This window comes from Tamandua tetradactyla, chromosome 2 (assembly GCF_023851605.1).
Source record: "Tamandua tetradactyla isolate mTamTet1 chromosome 2, mTamTet1.pri, whole genome shotgun sequence".
Lineage (NCBI taxonomy): Eukaryota > Metazoa > Chordata > Mammalia > Pilosa > Myrmecophagidae > Tamandua > Tamandua tetradactyla.
The window spans coordinates 199,692,326-199,698,902 of NC_135328.1; positions in this window are offsets into that span (position 1 = coordinate 199,692,326).

The window sequence follows — 6,577 nt, forward strand, 5'->3', positions numbered from 1 at the left end:
GTGAAAACCTTGTGTCTGATATTCCTTTTACCTCTGGTATGGACAGATGAGTAAAAAATATGGATAAAAATAAACAAATTACAAGGGGAAACAAAGATTAAAATAAATTGAGTAGATTGAAATACAAGTGGTTAATGAAAGGGAGGGGTAAGGGGTATGGTATGTATGAGTGTTTTCTTTTTTTTTTATTTTGCTGGAGAGCTACAAATGTTCAAAAAAATGATCATGGTGATGAATATACAACTATGTGATGATATTGTGAGCCATTGATTATACACCATGTATAGAATGTTTGTATGTCAAAAATGTTTGTGTGTTTGTTTGTTAAGGTTTACAATAAAAATATTAAAAAAAAAAAAAAAAAAAGTAGATCCAGAGCAGCTAGAATGAAAAATCTGAGCTGGTGGAATGGTAGCCCATGACAAACTCTGGGATCTCTTCTGTTACTACTTATTGAAGTGTGCTTTGAAAATTATTGCTTTTTTTTCTTTCTTTGCCTCATATATTGTTATAATTTACAATAAAAAAGTTTTTAAAAAATGAAGGTGAACATGCTTTAACATGCATGAACCTTGAAAACATTATAAGTGAAGTAAGCGAGACACAAAAAGACAAATAAAACGACTAGGCTTAAAACAAACAAACAAACAAAAACAAAAATGCAAACAAAAAAAGCCAATCCATTGCGTTCTGTCAGCTTTAACAAACTGAACACAAGTTCTAAATAATTACTGTGACAACGATGAGTTTTAAGAATATAATATGTCCGTAAACATCAAACTAATACCTTTTTTATTACCAATCATTTAACAAATACTGTATTCTATATAGAAGCTAATTTGGAGAACTCCCAGATATACAATTGGCCCAACACATGTGGACTCTTTCTCTAGACTCTTTGGTTTCAGAGTAGGATCGTAGCTGGCCAGAGTCATTCCAGCTTCTGCAGGATCAGTTCATGTCCCTTATCCCTGAGTTTAAACAACAGATTTGAAATAATGTTAGTGAAGTGATTGTAAAAACGAAGGAAGAGAACCTAAGTTACTTCAATTCTGTCATTCTCTGTGCAACTCATTTTCTGAATCTTGCTGATTTTACTGTTTTGAAGGCATTTCTTTGTGTGTTTGCTGTATAGGTGTTCCTTTTTGTAAAAAAATACATTAATATACCTAAAAACTATTAACCCATTACTTTTTTCCTTTTGTACAGTAATTTTTTTTAAACAGAACAACATACAAAAACGAACATTCTTACTATATAATCATTCCATTCTTGGTATATAATCAATAACTCGCAATATCATCACATTAGTTGTATATTCATCACCATGATCATTTCTTAGAACATTTGCACCAATTCAGAAAAAGAAATAAAAAGAAAAAAGAAAACTCATATATACCATACCCCTTACCCCTCCCACTCATTTAATGCTAGTATTTCCATCCACCCAATATATTTTAGGCTTTGTTTCCCCTATTTTTTTCTATACCCCTTAGCACTCCCTTTCTTTGATCACTCACATTTCAATCTACTAAATTTATTTTAACATTTGTTCCCTCTATTATTTATTTATTTTTGACCCATATGCTTTACTCATCTGTCCATACCATAGATAATAGGAGCATCATGAAGGGATGCAGATTGTGCAACAGGACTGAATATAAAAACTCAGAAATGGACAGCACAATACTACCTACCTAACTGTAATGCAATTATGTTAAAACACTGAATGAAGCTGAATGTGAGAATGATAGAGGGAGGAGGGCTGGGGGCATAAATGAAATCACAAAGAAAGATAGATGATAAAGATTGAGATGGTATAATCTAGGAATTCCTAGACTGTATAATGATAGTGACTAAATGTACAAATTTAAAAAATGTTTTTGCATGAGGAAGAACAAAGGAATGTCATTACTGCATGGTACTGAAAATAGATGGTAATTAATATTTTAAAATTTCAACTTATGTGTGAGACTAAAGCAAAAAATGTTTATTTGGTACAAAATTTATATTTTGACTAGTTTCTCTCCTAATATAACTTATGTAGATAGTTGGTTGAACACCATAAGTACATGGAACCTTGAATAGGACATGAGATTTTGTTGGTTTGTCCAAAGTGATGCCCCGATGAATCCCAGAGTGATTTGATCAGTGAGTGGAAAAGTATTTGCAAAGTCCCCCTCAGGGAATGGTGAGAACGGGGGTAAATTCAACCTCCCCAAGTTGAATTCTTGATAGTCTCACAAGCAGTGTGGACAACCAAAGCTATAGGCTGAGCCCCCAGTCTTGGGGTTTGTTCATATGAAACTTAACCCCGCAAAGGATAGGTCAAGTCTACTTAAAATTTAGGCCTAAGACTAAGAGTCACCCCCAAGAGAGCCTCTTTTGTTGCTCAGATGTGGCCTCTCTCTCCAGCCAACCCAACGAGCAGTCTCACCACCCTAAACCCTCTCTACGTGGAACATGACTCCTAGGGGTGTGGACCTTCCTGGCAATGTGGGACAGAGATCTTGGAATGAGCCGAGACTCAGCATCAAGGGATTGAGAAAAACCCTAGAATGAGCTGAGATTTAGCTTCAAGGGATTGAGAAAACCTTCTCGACCAAAAGGGGGAAGAGGGAAATGAGACAAAGTGTCAATGGCTGAGAGATTCCAAACAGAGTCGAGAGGTTATCCTGGAGGTTATTCTTACGCATCAAGTAGATATCATTTTGTTATCCAAGATGTAATGGAGAGGGTGGAGGGAACTGCCTGAAAATGTAGAGCTGTGTTTCAGTAGCCATGTTTCCTGAAGAAGACTGTATAATGATATAGCTTTCACAATGTGACTGTGTGATTGTGAAAACCTTGTGTCTGATGCTCCTTTTATCTACCTTGTCAACAGATGAGTAGAACATATGGAATAAAAATAAATAATGGGGGAACAAATGTTAAAATAAATTAAGTTTGAAATGCTAGTGATCAATGAAAGGGAGGGGTAAGGGGTATGGTATGTATAATTTTTTTTCTGTTTTCGTTTTATTTTTCTGTTGTCTTTTTATTTCTTTTTCTGAATTGATGAAAATGTTCTAAGAAATCATCATGATGATGAATATGCAACTATGTGATGATATTGTGAATTACTGACTATATATGTAGAACAGAATGAGCATATGTTAAGAATGTTTGTGTATCTTTCTTGTAATATTTTTAAAAATTAATAAAAAAAAGGAGCATCAGATGCAAGGTTTTCACAATCACACAGTCACATTGCAAAAGCTGTATCATTATACAATCATCTTCAAGAAACGTGACTACTGGAACAGAGTTCTACATTTTCAAACACTTCCCTCCAGCTTCTCCAATATTCCTTAGCTAAAAAAGGTGATGTCTATATAATACATAAGAATAACCTCGATTTTGTTTGAAATCTGTCAGCCATTGACACTTTATTTTGCCTCATTTCTCTCTTCCCCCTTTTGGTGGAGAAGGTTTTCTCAATCCCTTGATGCTGAGTCTTAGCTCATTCTAGGATTTCTGTCCCACGTTGCCAGGAAGGTCCACACCCCTGGGAGTCATGTCCCACATAGAGAGGGGGAGGGCAATGAGTTTGCTTGTCATGTTGGCTGAGAGAGAGAGGCCACATCTGAGCAACAAAAGAGGTTCTTTGGGTTTGACTCTTAGACCTAATTTTAAGTAGGCTTAGCGTATCCTTTGAGGGGATAAGTTTCATATGAACAAACCCCAAGATTACAGGCTTGGCCTATTGCTTTGGTTGACCCCATTGCTTGTGAGAATATAAGGAATTCTCCACGTGGGGAAATTGAATTGTCCCCATTTCTCGCTATTTCCCCAAGGGACTTTGCAAATACTCTTTTATTCACTGTTTAAATCACTCTGGGATTTATTGGGGCATCACTCTAGACAAAGCTACAAAATCTCATGCCCTAGTCAAAGTTCCATGTACTTATGGTGTTCAACTAAACTGTCCACATAGGTTGTATTAGGAAATGCCCTAGTCAAAATATAAATTTTTGTACAGTAATTTTAATTTTATTTTTAAATTTCTTTTTGGTCTGAATATATTTGTAAAGTTCAATAAAAGAAAATTTTCACTGTATTTTCTGGCTGTTATTTTTATTCATCTCCTTTCATAATTATTTATTTTTTATCTTTTATATGAGCAGGCACCAGGAATCGAACCCAGGTCTCCAGCATGGCAGGTGAGAACTCTGCCACTGAGCCACCATTGCCCAACCCACAATATTTTTTAAGATAATTCTGTTATATGGGAGTAAGTGTTTAAAAAGATCTGCTAAAATAGACTTCAAGTCAAAAGCAGTTGTGTGGGACAAAGATGGTCATTATACACTGGTAAAAGGGATAATTCAACAAGAAGAATGAACAAGTATAAATATATATAAACCTAATAGCAGAAACCCAAAGTACAGGAAGCAAATACTGACATATTTAAAGGGAGATGGTTTTACATTAGTAGTAGGAGAATTTTTAAATCAAGTAGTTTTTAATAAAGGAAATAAAACAACCATAAAAAATCTACTGTAGACCAGGCTGAGGTGGGCATAGGGAACAGGAAGTTAACGTTTAAATTATACAGCGTTTCTATTTGGGTTGATGGGAAAGTTTTGGTAATGGATGGCGGTGATGGTAGCATAACATTGTAAATGTAACTCAAAGCCCTGAATTATACATGTGATTGTGGTTAGGAAATTTTAGGTTGTATATATGGTACTAGAATAAAAGTTTTAAAAACAAAACAAAACATAGGATGATACAACACAGCAAACCCTAATGTAAACCATAGACTATAGGCAATAGTACAATTATAGAAGTGTTCTTTTATCAATTGTAATAAATTATACCACACAAAGCAAGATATTAATAACAGGGTGGTGTTTTATGCATGATTTTTCTGTAAACCTACAACTTCTCTTTTTCAAAAATCTACTGTAGGTCATTCAAAGGGAAGGTCATGTATACTGGCTTCTCAGCCTGCACACCTGCCTCTCCCTCCTTCCCCATCAGACTGGGTGCTCTTTGAAGATGGGGATCCTGGTCATCCTTCTAGACGCTCCCTAAAAACAACGTCCTCTGAATCTCCCTGCAGGCCCTTCTACAAATGATGCCTACTACATGAGTTATTTACAGTAGGAACTAAAAGGCTCAAATAGCTAGGAATAAATTTAACCTAGATGTGAGGATGTAAAGGACCTAAACATAGAAAACTACAAAATATTGCTAAATGAAAGCAAAGAAGACCTAAATAAATGGTAGGACATCCCATGTTCATGTTCTGGAAAACAAAATATAGTCAACATGTCAATTCTACCCAAAACAATTAATAGAGTCAATGTAATTCCAATAAAAGTTTTATCAACCTTTTTGCAGAAATGGAGAAACCGGTCATCAAAATTTATATGGAAAGTAAGGGCTCCTGAATAGCTAAAACCATCTTGAAAAAGAAGAATGAAGTTGGAGGACCCACATTTCATGATATTAAAACTTCTTACAGGGTGGTGCAATGGTGGCTTAGTGGCAGAATTCTTGCCTGCCATGCCAGAGACCCGGGTTCAATTCTTAGAACCTGCCCATGCAAAAAAAAAACACCTTATTACAAAGCCACAGTAATCAAAACAGCATGGTATTGGGACAAGGACAGACATATGGACCAATGGAATCAAATTGGGAGCTCATAAATCAATCCTTACTTATAGCCAACCGGGGCAAATGGGGCAAAGACTACTCGATTGGGAAAGAACAGTCTCTTCGATAAATGGTGCTGGGAAAACAATTTCGATTTGCAATGAACAGGAGGACCCCTACTTCACACCTTATACAAAAATGAACTCAAAATGGATCAAAGACCTAAATATAAGAAGCAGAACTATAAAACTCGTAGAAGATAATATAAGGAAACATCTTCAGGACCAGGTGTTAGGCAACCTAGGTTTCTTAGAACTTATACCCAAAGTATAAGCCACAAAAGTAAAAATGGATACATAGGAACTCATCAAGATTAAAACCTGATGTACCTGAAAGGACTTTATCATGAAAGTAAAATGACAGCTACACACAATGGGAGAAAATATGTGGAAACCATATAGCTGATAAAAGTTTAATACCCAGAATATTCAAAGAGATCCTTCAACATGACAACAAAAATACAAACAACCCAATTTAAAAAATGGGCAAAAGACTTGAATAGATATCTCTGCAAAGGAGATATACAAATGGTCAGAAAGTACATGAAAAGATGCTCAACATCATTAGCCATCAGGGAAATGTAAATCAGAACCACAATGAGGTACCGTTTCACATCCATTAGAAAGGTTGCTGTTAAAAAATAGTAATAATAAATGTTGGAGAGGATGTTGGGGAAATAGGAACACTCATTCACTGCTGAGGGCAAATGTGAAAAAAGGGACACTCATTGTTAGTGGGAATATAAAATGGTGCAGCCACTGTGGAAGACGGGCATTTCCTCAGAAAGATAACTACAGAACTACCAGATGACCCAGCAATCCACTATTAGGTATATACACAAAAAAACTGAAAACAAGGACTTGAACAGATATTT